The following is a 17,200-nucleotide window of genomic DNA, read 5'->3' as shown; positions in this document are numbered from 1 at the left end:
TAGTAGTAGCCATCCTAGATTTTGAACCTTGCACATTAACAGATCAAACTTTAAACAAGCTATCACCATTTCTTGTTAAAAAATGCTGCAGATGGTCCATGGATTAAAATCAGGAGACTTGCTCATCAAAATGCCGGACTACCAATGAAAATATCTACCTGTGGTGGAATCCCTGCAACGGTCACTTTTTGTAGCTCCTTATATATTTCGAAGCAAGTAATCCTGAAATCAAAGTAACATTTGATTGTAATATCTGTTTAACCTTGAGAAAGATCCATGCCGGTATTCCACTTCTTTCTTTGAAAACCACTCTGAATATGTGCTTCAACTATCCAATGTCCATTCATAGTTCAACCTCAGACTTGAAGAACAAACTTTTCCTTTTCAACTTTAACCCTTCTACTTTTTGTTCTTTGGAACAAATTTCTTTTGTATGTATTTTCTGAAAATTACAGGCTACAGAAATTCAAGTACAGTGTCAACAAGTATATTATTCTCTCTTCTCACCCACAAGATAATGTACTATAGGTTCTGACACATTTCATGCAGAGGCGTAGCTAGGTTTTTGGCATGTTTGGCGAATTTGTGGCTACCTGCCTTTTTTCAGTAATTGGTAATATCACTAAATAAGTAGAGTTGGACCTCTGCTTAATGAACTTCTTTAAAGCCAATTTTTTTGAATTCCCTTTGAAAATTACATTTAAAATAGTTTCCATATAATGAATAGATTACAAGAGACTTAATTGGGTACACATTGTTAGCATCTCTATCCTTCAAACAATTTAGGGAATAGTGCTGTTACTAAGCAAGAATTAAGATCTAAAGAGATTACCATCTGCTACTTAGTGGTACCATCGGTGTTCGTTTAAACTTGAAAAATAAATCTGTGGACGATAATTTTCAGATACTGTTATGTCGATTGCTCAAGACATTTGTCGGGTGCCCAAGATGCAGAATGTAAGATTCGTGTGACAAACTTCATAAAATGGCAGTATTAGACAGGTGGATTATGGTATGAACTTACTGTCAAACTGTACTTGATAACCACTAATATTGGTGTGTCTGATGATCTGGCTAATGGAGCTTTTGGAAAATCAGCATGTATTGAATATGACTAAGAGACTAATTGTATTAAAAGTCTTTGGTTGTGATTTCCCGATCCACCTGCTGTGGGTCGACTTGCTACAACGAAGGCTTATCAGTTTGCTATGGCTCCAGAAATTGATTTAGAAGCCATACCGATCGCAAGAAGTACAAGCGTTTCGTTGAATGACAACACAACTATCTCAGCTAAACAAAATCATTTTCCACTAACACCGGCTTGTGCTATTACCTTCCATAAATCTCTGGGAGGTACTTTCGATCCCGTAGTTTGTTGCATTATCTCAAGTTACCGATATCAGCGATCTTTACATTATTGCTGCAAATAAAAAAAATAAATTTTATCACTGACTGAGAAACGCTACATCTGCTCTTGCACTTCAAGATGAAATAACCAGATTGTTGAGTAATTCTCTACTTATCATGCAAGATATTTTATACGAGTTCATCAGTAAACAACGATCTTTCCATTCTAACATTAAATTGTCAAAGTTTACGTGCTCACAGTGGCAATCTCACTGATTCAATCACTCAACAACCCAAATTACTTCTACTTTCTGAAACCTGGCTGAATAACGAAGCATACCTAACTTCGATTGCGGAGAAGATCGACAAGCTGGCGGTGTAGCAGTTCATAAGAAAAAATTGTATTCATGTTACTTGTGAAATGGAAGTGATTTATCGACAAACTGTTGCAAAAACTGAGAGTGTTAAACCTGTTCGAGACATTTGTGCAGCTGAATGCCTTCTTTCTGATCATCAACCTATATTGTCGGTAGACATTTACATTTGACTTAACCGAAAGATCGAAAACATCATTATATTCATCCAATTCGTTTTACTTCCTTACATTAGAGTTGCACTGCTACAATTTTCTCTGTGTCCGGATGTGACCGGATACCAGTGATACTTAGTGGAGATTTCACATTAATTTTGCAGATACTCAATCCAAACCGTTGACTGATTTCTTAGAAAATAAATTTGAACTAATTATAAATACGGGGTTATTAAAAATTAAAGTATCCATATGTAGAGGGCTCTGGAGCGAGTTCTAAGGCTCGTACTGGAGAGAAATTTGGACAACATGTACAATAAAGAATGCGCTCACCATTTATTGAAAAAAAAATTAGTTACAAAATTTTTCAGTGTATGGCACATAACTATCTTAGATACGATCATGCAAATAACTTTTTTTTTTATGTATACCCCAAACATGAGAGGTGTTACAACCTATAGTACTTAGTACCGTGCTTCGGTTGGAGGAGGTTGAGAAGACAGAAGATATTTGTTGACATTGGACTTGAACTTCTGTAGACTTTAATTTTCAGGAAATACGTATGAAGGAAGATAAAAAAAATAAATTTTCTGTTTATACTCCGTCACGACAACCAAGTCAGTAGAGTTTACAATAAATCGTCAATACAAATATTTATCGTATTTAGTAGTCACGGGCTTGAACCCCGGTCCACTCAAGGAACGCGTGCTATGCACTGTCGCTCCTGACCACTGGGCTGCGTCAGGCCTAATGTAAAGTTGGGTCTGTGAGTTTGAAGTTGGACAGTAAATGGATGTTGGCTGGTGGCGGCACGGATTCGGACTGTTTTGAAAAAGAGAGCGAGAATTATAGAAGCCAATTCAGAAGAACAGTGCCCATGGAAGTATCTGTAGAAGAGTCATTCAGCAGAAATAGTATGTCTATGAGACAGCGAGTGTAGAGACTCTTAGAGATGAGTCATTAATTAACCTAACTGCCCTTTTCTGAATGGAATCAAGAAGCCTGAGAGGTTTTGGGGGCACCACACCATATGTGGAAACAATATTCCATGGCAGAGCTGATTCGAGATTAATACAGAGTGAGCAGCTCTTTGGAAGAAAAGTAACGCCGAGAGCAAAAGAAAACCAAGTTTTTTAGATGCAGAAGAAGCAATATTTGTAACGTGCTTGTGCCAAGAGAATAAAAGTCAGGGCAATTCCCAAAAGAGATCATTTTGCCTAGAAATCGGAGTGTCACTAAAGATAAGTATAGGAGCAGAAGAATCCTTTTTGCGAGATATAAGACAAGACAGTTTTAGAAGAGTTGAAACCAACTAAATTGTCTTTACCCCACTGGAGAATTACCTGAAGATCGGCATATAAGAAATTTGTAGCAGATTTTCGAAAAGTTGAAGCTGATTGAGCAGGGCCAAATTTCTCAAAATGGAAAGTGGAATGCAATGTGCTATCATCTGCAAAACTATGGATAGGATTTCCAGTCAATGGAAGAAGGTCATTAATATACAAGAGGAAAAGAGTGGGAAAGAACTGAACATTGGGGGACACCGGCATTAGTGGAGAAGTTAGAGAGCGATCAGAGAAAACTGGATAACCAATTACTAAAAACAATTGACAAACAATGAGATGGAAGCTTGTTTAGAAGACATTTATGCCAAAACAATCGAAAGCCTTTGAGATGTCAAGAGCAACTACTTGTGTTTCACCTAACCTTTCCATTGCATTAGTCCATAAAGGGGTAACATAAGTAAGAATATCACGAGTGGATCGACACTGACAGAATCCATACTTGCGATTGTTGATCAGACGGAAGGTTTCTAGTTAGTTTAAGAGTTGGCAGTTAATTGATTTCTCCATTACTTTAGAAAGAGTAGAAGTAATTGCAATGGGAGAGATTTGTCACCCTATTTAGGAACTGGCTGGATATGAGCAAATTTCCAAGCAGAAGGGAAAACACCTTTGGAATAAGAAAGTGAAAAAAGGCGGCAAAGAATACGAGTAAGTTCAGAAGAACAAGTGGAGAAATACCATCGGGACCTGGAGCTTTCTTAGCATCAAGATTCGTCAAAATCCTTTTGACGGAAGATCACAGGAGGAATTGAATGGAGCACGGTGGGAGCTGTTTTACCAAGATCATTAATACATGAGTTGGAAAAAAATGGGATTCTAGCAGGCCAGCTTTATCCTTGTCTGAAGTGACAACAGAACCATCTGGTTTGGACAGGTGGGAGCAGAGATGGGCAAAAGCACGGCTACCATTAGGGCAAGAAGCAAGTTTTCTACTCTTAGCCTGTTCAAACTCTAGTTTGGACTGATTAATAACTGCTTTTCAATTATTGCGAACTTTGGTGTAGGCAGAAAATGAAACTAAAGAATTAGAAACAAGCCAATTACGATATGCAACATTCTCTTGAACAGCCTTAGCACATTTGTTGGAAAACCAAGGTTTAGATTAAGGACGAGATTTTAAAGCAGAGTGTGGGATAAAGGCTTCAATTACTGCAAGAATAATTTCACTGACACGATCTGAGCAAACGTTGACATCAGAAATTTTGAAACAGTAATCTGACCAAGGAAAAGAAGAAAAGAAGTCTCGCAGGTCATCCCATTTTGCATTCTTGTAATGCCAAACAATACGAGGTTGGGAATAGCCATGAGATAAAGGTTCCATTGGAGAAGAGACAATCACCAAGTTGTGATCTGAACTGCTTAAAGGACTTCTAACTTCGGCCGTGTACTTAGAAGGGTTGTTTGTGAGAAAAAGATCAAGCGTGTTGCTCTATGATTAGGATTGTCCGGTATTCTTGTAGGTAAATGAACAATCTGTACAAGGTCATTAGTAATTGCAAAAGCCTCAGTATCTCGACCAGCTGGGTCGGGGTGACTAAAAAACGGAAGCCAGCTGGAGTTGTGAACATTAAAATCACCAAGGAAAATTACCTAACTGTTAGGAAAGTTGGACTGGACAAAGTCAAGTTTCAAAGAGTGCCGAGTGATTAGTGGAGTTGGGAGAATGGTAGAGACAACAGATGAATTTGACACAATCGGGTAGAGAGAATTTAAGCCAAAGAAGATCAAAGAGAGCAGATTCCAAATTGCCAAGTCTCTGACAGGGATCAGAACGGGCATAAGCACAAGTACCACCTTGGAGGCCAAAGAAATCATACAGCGAATAATTTGGGCATCTGAAATGAGCAGCAGTTGAATCAACTGATAACTGAGATTCTTTCAGAAAAAAGTACATGAGGTTTGACAGACTGCAAGTAGAAATGCACATCATTGAGATTAGAATTGAGACCACGTGTATTTGTGAAATGAATTAGGAAGTGCTTGGGTACTTTAGATCTTTTCGCAGATAAGCTTGCTCTATTAGTTTGACAATTCATGGTGTATTCAATAGTAAGAAAAGGTGGGTGGGACATGCTGTATGAAGTAATGAAATTTTTGGACAGGGCGTACACATGGAAAGAATATACCTAGATACTTGACATAATGTGGCCTCGACAATGCTCCCCACATACACACTACTCGGACTCCCTCCAGTCACTATCTGGCAGAGTAGAGGTAGCAAGATTATATACTAGCTGATGCCGAAGACTCCTAAAGAGTTACCAATAGGTTCGGTCCGGTGTAGTAACTGTACTTGTGCATGGAGGTTATACCCAGGATTACTAACAGCCCCACCATCTTAAAGGTGCAAGCAGAGGATTTGTGTGTCCCGACTTCGCCGAAATTGGGTCCACTTGACTTGAGTGTCACTCGAATATCAGTTCGGATAATCGTAACTTATTATCAGAGTGCCACTACTCAGCTCTACTGTATAAAAGCAAAGCATTCTCTTGAAAATCATACAGTAGATGTTTGCCTGCACTACAGCATTGCAGGCAATGCCAACAACAATGCAGGAAAGCCGACTGGGCTAGCCATTTGGGTGAAGTGCCTGCTTGGCAAACCAAAGGTCGCGGGTTTGAATCCCGCCTCCAGCTTGGATCACAGTAAAATGCAAAATCTTTGGGAGGTTCATTATGTCCACAAAAAATTGCAGGAAAAGGCATTATTAGTGAAGCTGTACTATCAGAACAGCAACAATGCAGCTGCAGCTATTGGAGAATTCCGGTACCAGAAGTGCATAAGGCTGTTTGACCTATGACTGCTGTCCGCAAAATGATTGCGAAATTTGAAGCGGCAGGACATCTTTGGTATTCAACCAGGTAGAGGTCAAAAACGAGTGGACTCCTCTCATGTTGAAGATCTGGCTATGGCTGTCGTGGATTTATCAAGTCAGTCTCCATGTGGTAGCGCAAGTGTGCCAGCTGTTTCTCGTGAAGGGGACATTCCGTATTCCATTGTAAGGCTAGTAATGCGTCAGGTGTTGCGGTACTATTCTTACAAGATGCATGTGCTAAAGCATGGTAATGCAGATATTCATTTCAGTTTCTGGTGTGAATGGCAGTGGATATTACTTGGCCATGGAACATCCTTTGGAGTAATGAAGCCCACTTCTGCTTAAATGGACAAGTGAATACTCAACTGTCGAATTTGGGCAACAGAAAACCCTCGAGTTATCCAAGTGGTCCCATTGCATTCAACAAAAGTGACAGTGTCGTGTGGATTTACGGCCATTTTTTTTTTGAACTGGTAACACTCACCTGACAGCGATATGAAATGTTGGAAAATTTTGCAATAGCAGAGCTGCAACACCATGGTTGCCTTCAGGATACCATATTCATGCAAGATGTTGCGCCACCCCACATCCACCGTTGTGTCCAAAGAATGCTAAGGCAACACTTTATGGATGAATGGGTCATCAGCCATTGTTTCCAGCCCTCACCCCATGCGACTACTCGTTCTGGGGTTTTTTGAAGAACCAGGTGTATTGGAAAGGATGTCAAACTCTGACAGATCTGAAGCATTAGATGTCATGTGCTGGCTATTCCAGTTGACATGTTACATTCTCCTGTATAAAACGCTGTTAGCATTAGTATTAGTAGAGGTATATGATGCAAGAAAGCAAGCTTACGCAGCATTAGCCAAAATAAAAATTCCACTTCACCTCTGTTCGTTCGTTAAAAATACCTGTCCAGCTGAGCCTTCAATTTATTTAAGCTCTAAACTTCCACAACAAGGGATGGAAGACTGTTCCACCAACCAACTACCCGCTGGCTAAAGGTAAATTTCCGCACATCTATCCTACATCTGTCTTTCCTCAATTTGAATTTATGCCCTCTCAGGTGATTAATCTGAGAAAGAGGAAGAATCCCATTAGCATTGAGCATGCTCAAACCATTCAAGGCTTTATATACATCGCCGGTGCCTAGGCTCCAGACAATGTAATTTGCAAAACTTAAGCCTTTCTTTGTAAGAGAAACCTTTTGTTCCATTCACTAATCTTGTTGCCCTTCTCTGTACTCGTTCCAGCAGCTCTACATCCTTCTTCAAATCAGGCCTCCAGACCTGTATACAGTACTCAAGGTGTGGCCTGATCATTGCCTTATACAAGGGGACAATCACCTTATCCCTGCTAGAAAAATTCCTGTATATCATTGATAAGATACCATGAGCTACTCTTGCAGCCCGTCTGCACTGTTCAGAGAACTTCATGACTGCCTGCACAATTACCCCCAGGTCCTTTTCATTCTCTACCACTGTCAGTGTTGTACCACAGACTTGATACGTTGCTCTGGGGTTGCTGTTTCCCATATGTACTACTTTACATTTGTCAATGTTAAACTTCATTTGCCACCTCTCAGCCCATCTGCTCAACCATTCCATATCCTATCGCAGCAGCATAGCGTCGGTAGTGTCCCTAACAACCCTTCCAACCTTTGTGTCGTCTGCAAACTTGGACATTAAGCTTGATATACCATCATCAACATTATTTATAAATACAGAAAACAATAATGGATCCAACACTGAACCCTGAGGGACTCGACTAATAACATTAGTCCACGATGAGCAATGTCCATTGATTACCACCCTCTGTTTTCTCCCCCTTAACCACCCCTTTATCCATAGCAGCAATTTGCCTCCAATGCCACACTGCTCCAATCTGTGCAGCAGTTTTCCATGTGCAACAGTATCAAATGCTTTTCTAAGATCCAAATTGTGCTCCAATTTGTGCAGCAGTCTTCCATGTGAAACGGTATCAAAAGCCTTTCTAAGATTCAAGTATATAATATCAAAGTTATTCCCTGCATCCAGTTCTTTTGTGACTACATAGTATCCAATCAAATTGGTCAGGCAAGCCTTCCCCTTAACAAAACCATGCTGTTTCCGAGCTATAATTGAAGTCTTGTCTAGATGACCCTACAGTGCTTCTTTAACCAGTGCCTCCATTAATTTTCCTTTAACAGAAGTTCAACTCAAAGGTCAATAATTACTTGTGTCAGCCTTTGAACCTCCTTTGTGAATTGGGGTCACATTTGCACTTCTCCAGTCTATGGGTACCTTCCCTGAGTCCAAGGAAGCTCTCATAATTATGGCTAACGATTTGCTTACTTTCTTTGCTGTCTCCTTTAATATAACAGGATAGATCCCAGGTGCCTTTCTTGTGTTTATCTTCAACACTTTATTCTCAGTTGTTACAAGATTATCTAGCTTACTGCCAGAATTGAATACACCTCTGACATTCCCCTTGCTGAATAACTCCTCATGTGTGAATGTCGATACAAAATATTCAATTAGTTTGTTAGCTACCTGAGCAGGATCATCAACAGTTGAATCATCGATATCAAGTGGACCAATCTGATTCACCCCCTTCTACAGTTTACATAAATAAAGAACTCTTTGCTGTTTTTCTCTGCATCCTCTGGCAAAGATTTCTCATAATCTGCCTTTGCCTGCCTGACCTCCTTGATAGCTATCAGCTGGTTACAGACCAGCTGACAGCAGTCATAGGCTTCTGTGTCACATGTTAATTTATACGTATCCCAATCATTTTCTCTGCCATGTGTCTTATTAATTCCTCTGACATCCATTAAGACCTAAACCTTGAACAATATTTCTTGGTTGGTATGTAAAGCGCAGTAGCTTCCAAGATAAGTTCTTTGAATGCTTCCCTTCTTGAATTTGCTGTTGGTAACATCGTCAGTTGTTCCCATTGTATAGAATTTAAATACTGTCTCAGACCATCGTAGTCGCCTTTTCGAAAGCAATAACCCTTCCCTTTACTCTGATGGTTCTCTTTGAGTAAATCCCTTTTCATCACTGTGATCACTACTACCTAGTGGTTTCATCACTTCCACCTAGGTCGACTGGGCTAGCCAGGTAGGTAAATTGCATGCCTGGCAACCCAAAGGTCGCGGGTTCGATTCCCTCCTCGGGCTTGGATCATAGTAAAATGCAAAAACTTTGGGGGTTGCATTATGGCCATAGAAGCTGATGCGCCAACAACTAACAAGAAAAAAAAAAAAAAAAAAAAACTGCTACCTCGTTGTTCCTTTATCTGCAGATTCTTATTGCATAAAGAATCAATACTGATAATGAAATCAAGAGTATTACTCCCTCTAGTTCTTCCCTAACATGCTGAAGTAGAAAACAATCGTCCAATAAATCCACAAAAGCCTTGCTCTTGTGTGAATGACCAACCCACAAATTCCATTCAATATCTGGGAAATTAAAATTCCCCATTATAAGACTCTCTGATTTACTGGCCAACTCTATGTCCCTGTACAGTTTCTTATTATACTCATCAAAGTGATTAGGCCTATAGCACACTCATACGCTCAATTTTGATCTCCTAAAGCTTATGTCACACCAAACTGACCTGACACTGCACTGTCCAGCGATGTTGACTTGTCTCACTTCCTTGGATCTTATGTGTTTCTTAACTAACCATATAACCCCTCCTCCCTTGCTATCCTGTCTATCCTTTCTGTACATATTGTACTCCCCAAATTCCAGTTCTGCATTCCTTATATCTGTGTGACACTACGTCTGTGATATCCCAACAATATCTGCCTTTTATGATTTGAGCAATACCTCGAATTCATCAATTTATTTATCAAACTCCTAGCATTGGTGTGCACGGAAGTATACATGCACCTGTTCCTATTCTTAGCTACCCTATCACAACCCATGTATTTACTTGTACTGCAATGACTCCCAGGAGTCGTTGAAATATCCTGAATCTTGTTTTCCAGGCTTCTGCTCATTCCAGTAGAAGCAGTGCAAGAATCACTTTCACCTCTGCCAGTGGCTACTGTTAATCTATTAGTCCTTGTATCCCCCCCCCAAGGTAGTAGTTTTCCGACCCACGATTCTTAATGCATGAAGCATCACTTCTGATAATCAAATCAAGATTATTACTCCCTCTGGTTGCCTCCCGAACATACTGATGTGTTGTTGTCAGTATGGAAAGAAAGCAATAGACAACAGTAGAAGGTAAAAATCGCATATGACCTCAAAACCATAAATTTAATGAAATTGTATGCTTTTGAGTGACCTGATGGACAAACTAACTTAGGGCACAAACACTATTATAACTTCACGAGACTTCACTTGTATACATGTTTTGTGTCAAATGTTGCGGAGCTATATTTAACAATTAGTGTATTGCTAATGACAACGGTGGAGAACACCGTTGTGATTGGCTGTATTCACAAGATAACACGTCGGGCTGCAAGGCCGAATGACATTGTCAGCGAGTCAGATTTTTCTGTTCAAACAGAAATTTCATTAGACGTGACAAGAAGAAAATGGAGGAAATAGTAATAGAAAGTTAAATTAGAAGTAAATCAGTTTTGCGCGCACTAGAAAGAATATCCAAAATCAAATAACAACATCAAGGACGTTGCTCCTGTGCCTATTCCGAAGCACCATCCACCTCGACCAGCTACTCGGCATACCACAAATGTCCAGTCATAGGGACGCTCAAAAATGGCCAAAGGAGGAAAACAGATCAACAGAATTCCAATTAACAAATTGAGTGGACGAACAAGTCGATCATTGAGTGATCGACTTGTCGATAAATGCATTGCATTGATCATTGATAAATATACAATGATAAATATACAAAACAACAGAGGACCGAACCCTGTGGGACTCCACTAATAACAGTAGTCCACGAAGAGCAGCAACCATTGGTGACAGATGTGCAGAAATTTGCCTTTAGCCAGCGGTTGGTTAATTTCTGGAATAAACTTCCATCTGTCGTTGTGGAAGTTGATAGGTTAAATAAATTTCAGGAGGAACTGGACAGGCATTTGGAGGGAATGGTTTGATTTTTTTTTTTTTTTTTTTTTTTTTGGCTGATGCTGCATTGGCTCATACACTTGCTATCTTCCATCACATGCCTCTACTACTACTATTTCAATTTGAACAATTCATCATTTCTTACAAGTTCAATTTTTAGTGTTGAGAAGAAGTTTTTCGTTGCAATTAAATTTTATTAAACATTTTTGTTTAGTATTTTGACAAAATAAATCCTTATTCAAAATTAAACTGGCAGTATTTCAACTTTCCTGAAACATACAACTAATTTTTCCTTAGTGCTGATTGAATTTCGAAATTGCGTATTTTGTCCTTGAATGTTATCCTTAATTGGATTATACAGGAAATTAAATTCTTCTTTATTCATCCGTAAGTACATTTTGAAACGATTTTCATCTTCTTCTAAGTCCTGCAGTAAATGATGGAATTCGCCTTTTTCTGTTCTCTTCCATTTTAAGTCTTGTATCCATTGCGTACTCTCTTTGTTTTCTTGGCTATAGGAATCTGAAGAGGAGAATGAACTGTGGCAATTCATTTCGCTTCAGCTTTCCCCAAAGAGAATGACACGTATACAACGTTACAGGTTGCCAGACGTACCGCTTTCGGAATTATAATAAAATTTCTAAGGTACACCTTTTTTAGCGTTTCAAATGGGAAATTTGAAAAAAGCAGAAATCATAATAAAGTGATCAGAAATCATAATAAAGAAATCGAAATAAAGTGCTAGTCGCACTTTGTCGCGAATGGGCTAAAACAGCCGACGGCCACATGCGTACCATTGTTATCAATGAAGAACAAGAGAGCACGCCTCCTGTGGTCACAGCAACAATAGCACTGGACTATCAAGCATTGGAAAACAGTTGCTTGGTCTGATGCGTCAAAGTTCCTGGTGCATCATGTTGAAGGAAGGCTCCGACTTTGGCAAAAACAACACGAATCCATGGACCCGTCATGTCTGACAACTACTGTTCAAGGTGGTGGGGGCAGTGTTATGGTGGGGAATTTTTTCTTGGCACACGTTGGGTCCATTGATACCCATAGATTCACATCTGAATGCACCGTATCCAAACATCATTGCTGACCAAGGGCATCCATTCATTTTTACAGTTTATCCTCAGTCAGGTTACTTTCAGCAGGATAACGTGCCCGTTCACAAAGCCGGAATCACTATGGAATCGTTCCAGGAACATGACAACCCCAGGGGCTCACATCTGGTGACAATGGGCTTGGCACACCCAGGGTCCTGAGCTAGATATCATCATTCTTCTCTTTCTTGCTAATTCCCTTCTACTTTTAACTCTCTCTCAGGGTAAATTGTGAATTTTTTTTTTTTTTTTTTGGCCGGTGCAGCATACGCCTCAGGTTTCCTTGCACCATGTAGCTAATAATAATGTCTTTTCTTTGTTGCAGTGGCCCGCTCAGTTCGCGGATCTCAATCCTATTGAACATCTTTGGGATGAGCTGGAAAGGGCTGTTCGCTGCAGGCCTACACCTTCGTCGAATCTCAAGGAACTGTGTAACACTCATGTCTGCATGGTATTCCATTGCAACACAACATTTTCAGCATCTTTTTCAATCCATGCCTAGACGAATTTGGGCCGTTTTGAAGACTAAAGGAGGCTCAACACGCTACTAGGTAGGTGTTAGTAATGAAATGGGAGCACACTATCTGCCATAGGCTTCTGTGTCACCTGATACTTTATGTGCATCACATACAATTTTCTTCTCTGCCACGAGCCTCATTAATTCATCTGACATCCATTTAGGCCTAAACCTTGAACACTATTTTTTAGTTGGAATGAAAAGCCTAGTAGCCTCCAAATTTAAGTCCCTGAAGGCTTCACATTTAGAAATCAACATTGGTAACATCATCAGTTGATCCCACTGTACAGAATTTAAAAATTGTCTGACACCCCTGTAGTCACCTTTACGAAAGAAAAAACCCTTCCCTTTAGCTTTGATGGTAGTTGCATTTTTAAGTAATTCCCATATCAGTACATTGTGATCGCTAACACCCAGTGATTCCTTTATCTGCAAATTCTTAATGCATGAATAATCACTGCTGATAATCACTTTCTCCTTACTAAGGCCATCCTGCAAATTTCTTTGCTACAATTGTTAAATATATATATACCCTTATCTACATCCTGACTCACATCATAAAGTAAAAGTTTGGGGTTCGACCTCTTAGGTTGTTCAAGTTTCAAACCTAGTTCCCGAAATTGTACACAATCCTTAATTTTTGTCAAATCCTGCTCAGAATCACTTTCAATAATTAATCTTTTGTCCTTTATAGCTCTAACACTTCTTACCGTAACGTCAGATAACATTGGTCATCCCGATTTAAACAGTTCTCTTTTCATGTCTTCCGTAGTCTTATAATAATCACTCTTGGCTGTGACAACTGCCAATTTGGGTTGCTTTAAATCTCCTCATTTATATTTAGATACAACACTAGCATAAGATCTGGACATATATTGACTTCCTTTCCCTCTAACTTTGCCTCTAATATTTTATTTTCAATTTAAAGTTCTTTAATGAAAGCTCCATGCTGTCCCACAAAACCAGGACTTGAGCAGTTACGATTAAGAAAGTTATAATCCCCTCATAATAACAATTGTCTTAATTTCATTCTTGCACTCTTAATTTTCTTCATTCTGAACAGGTCTAATTAAATTTCATCCGAACTTTCAATTTCAATCTCAACTTTACCTTCATCTCTTGGTCTCTTTGCGGGCCTAGGTTGACTTGGACATACTTTTCTTCCTATTATCGGAATTAATGGGAAGTGTCTCATTAAAAACTTGCTGCATATCCGCATTCTAAATATCCATAAATTCCAGTTCAACTCAACACTCCCTCAACTCTGTATTCTTAGCTTTAGTCCTATTCTTACCACTTCCAAATCCAACCCCCCCCCTCCTTCCTGATTTCCTAATTTTCTTCTTTTTAGAGGTCGAATCTTTCCCTCCCTCCTTCAGAGATATTGCTACTAGACTATCTTCTATAGAAGCCTTGGGTAGAGCCTTTTCTCCTGCTGTGAAAAAAAAAAAATATATATCCTTATCGATCGACTGAACGTCTTCTTCAGATAATTCAGCCACTGATTGTTTTAAACTCTGGTCAACTAAAATACTATCATCATTATCACTTACACCTTGTGACAGATCTGGTTGAGAGCCAGTAAAACTTCAACGAGTACGCATAGCCATATTAGTACGTATAAATAAATAAATAAAACAAAACAAAAGAATTAGCTAATAAGCCACTAATCCAAAACTATTTACAATATTTACAAGTTAGTAAGAAATCAAAATATCCAGAAAGGTCAAGCTAATACTAATAATAAGAATACAATGCACTAAAATATAAAATAGCTCCTTAAAATTTACGTAAAAGTACATTAAGCACAAAATGTACAAAAAATAAAACTCAAACTCCAGTCAAATCATACAAAAAAACCAAAGAATATGGGAAATTAACCTGCTCTACCTATATCAATTTAAAAAAATCCAAACTGAATTCAATCAAATATACCCTAAAAATAAACAGTCCTCACTCCCAATATCAAACACAAAACTGAAGTGTTCCGAGAAATCTTTAACCTTCCTGAAGCACAACACATCAAGAATGAAGCACAAAACGACGACCGTTAAAATAACCCCAGGGGCTCACATCTGGTGAATATTGGCTTGGCACACCCATGGTACTGAGTTGGATATCATCATTCTTCTCTTTCTTGATGATTTATGATTCCTCTCTCTCTGTCCCACAGGGTAACTCGGGAATTTTTTTTTTTTTGTTTGGCTGGTGCAGCATAAGCCTCAGATTTCCTTGAATCATATGACTACTAATAATAATAATAATAAAAGATTGCTACTTCTAATACAATTGCAGGCATTATGTAGCAGCCATTACACATACACACACACACTAAAATTTTTGCATCCCATACGATCGATTTATCAGTAAATATTCAAAGATTCTTCACAAAATTTCATTCAATACAATAAAACTACTTTGTAACCACACTCAAATAATTCGTGGTGTTTCAAACTTCGATTAACTAATAATTAAACCACAACACAGAAGCTCAATACAAAGCTAACGGCTATGTTAGAGCATACCCACTTTCCCTATCCCTCTTGCTTGCACCTGAGAGGACATAAATTCAAATTGAGGAAAGAATTGTGCGGATAGATATGTAGAAATTCGCCTTTAACCAGCTTGTGTTTTTTTTTTTTTTTTATGTGAACCCCAAACACGAGAGGTATTAGAAACTATAGTACTTAGTACAGTCGGTCCTCGTATAACACGTGTTTGCATTACACGAATTCGATCATACACGATTTATAAATAGGGGAACGTTATCTTATATAACACGAACCGAATTCGCTTATACACGATTCCCCTTTGTGTTTACAAGAAATGGCAGTCGAATGCGGAATCACCCCAACTGAACGCAACACGATAGGAACGAAGAAGATTCTGAAAATGTATTTATGTGTTTTATGTTAGTGAGGGGGAAACACATTTCACCATAATAACGTAAAAACCGACAATTCCAGCGATATAATCGCAAATGCAATTAGATGGAGTTTACTACCAGTTTATAACAGATTCCACTAGCAGAAACGCAACTGGAAATTGTTTTTATTGTTTTATGGTAGTAACCCCCAGAAATGTGCTTTAGCAAAATGTGAGGTGTTAATAACGTATCTCGGCCTTTACCGTGTTGTTTATTCAGTTGCTACACGCGCGCAGCTTTGTTTCTGTGTATCAAGCGTGCCACCTCGTTTGTAATTGTGCTTTACTCCCTAAAAATTAGTAAAATACTTAAAAGGTGTGAAAAGGAAGCATCCTGGCTAAGACACTGCAGATTCAGAGAGAAAAAAAAAAAAAAAAAGAAGCAATATCGATAAACAGAAGCGGACTGGGTCAAAAATTCTTACCCGGGAAAATTTGTAGTGGCCTCATACTACGGTTTATGGCCAAAATCACACCGGCCTCAGGCCCACCGTGGTTTCCCCCGTAAGGCTTATGGCCAGTCCGCTTCTGTCGATAGAGCAAAAATATGAAATTTTGAAACGCTTTGAGCGAAATGAAAGACCATGTGATATTGCACGTGCTACAGACATAAATGAGGCAACGCGGAGAATTACAAAGAATGCAGAGAAAATAAAAACAACTTTCATAGCGGGAACAACTCAAAGTGTAATTAAAATCCATTAGATTAAGACACAAAGAAATTGGAAGAGATGGAACGGCTGTCATCTCTTTGGATAGAAAATCAAACAAAAAGCAAGTTTGCTTACTATAGAAGCAAAAGCATTAGCAATATTTTATTACGACTTACGTATTATAATTTATACTTACGTATTATAAAATACGTAAGTATTTTATTACGACTATTTTATTTAATATAATAAATTTTTTACGAATAAAATACGTATTTTATCCGTAAAAAATACTTTTTTAGTATTAAAAAATACTAAAAATACTTTATTATAATATAATATAATATAATATTTTTATTACGTATTTTAATCGTTATAAAATACGTAAGTATTTTATAACGATTAAAATTACCAGATTATTTATTGTGTTTGGTAATGTTTTGGTTCCAAATGTGTGTTCAATCTTGGGTGGTCGGCACCTAACCCTACTTTTCCCATAGGGCCTGTTGTTAATATTGCACGAGAGTTTCTAGGAATGCAACTATCGTCCTATACGAGGACAGACTGTACTGTGCTTGGGTTGGAGGTTGAGAAGACGAAAGAAGTTATTTGTTGACATTGGACTTGAACTTCTGTAGATTGTAATTTTCAGGAAATACGTATGAAGGAAGGTTGTTCCAGAAAACAACAGTTGAATGAATAAATGAGGAAGATGAAAAGTTGGTTCTGTGAGTTTGAAGTTGGACAGTAAATGGATGTTGCCTAGTGGCGGCACGTGTTCGGACTGTTTTGAAAGAGAGAGTGGGAATTTTAGAAGCCAATTCAGAAGAACAGTGCCCATGGAAGTATCTGTAGAAGAGGCATCCAGCAGAAACAGTACGTCTATGAGAAAGCGAGTGGAGAGACTCTGTTAGAGATGAATCATTAATTAACCTAACTGC

Source organism: Mastigoproctus giganteus, chromosome 7 (genome assembly GCF_048544385.1).
Source record: "Mastigoproctus giganteus isolate SK-2022 chromosome 7, ASM4854438v1, whole genome shotgun sequence".
Taxonomy (NCBI): Eukaryota; Metazoa; Arthropoda; class Arachnida; order Uropygi; family Thelyphonidae; genus Mastigoproctus; species Mastigoproctus giganteus.
The sequence above is the reverse complement of the archived record's forward strand: the minus strand, read 5'-3'. Positions refer to the sequence as shown.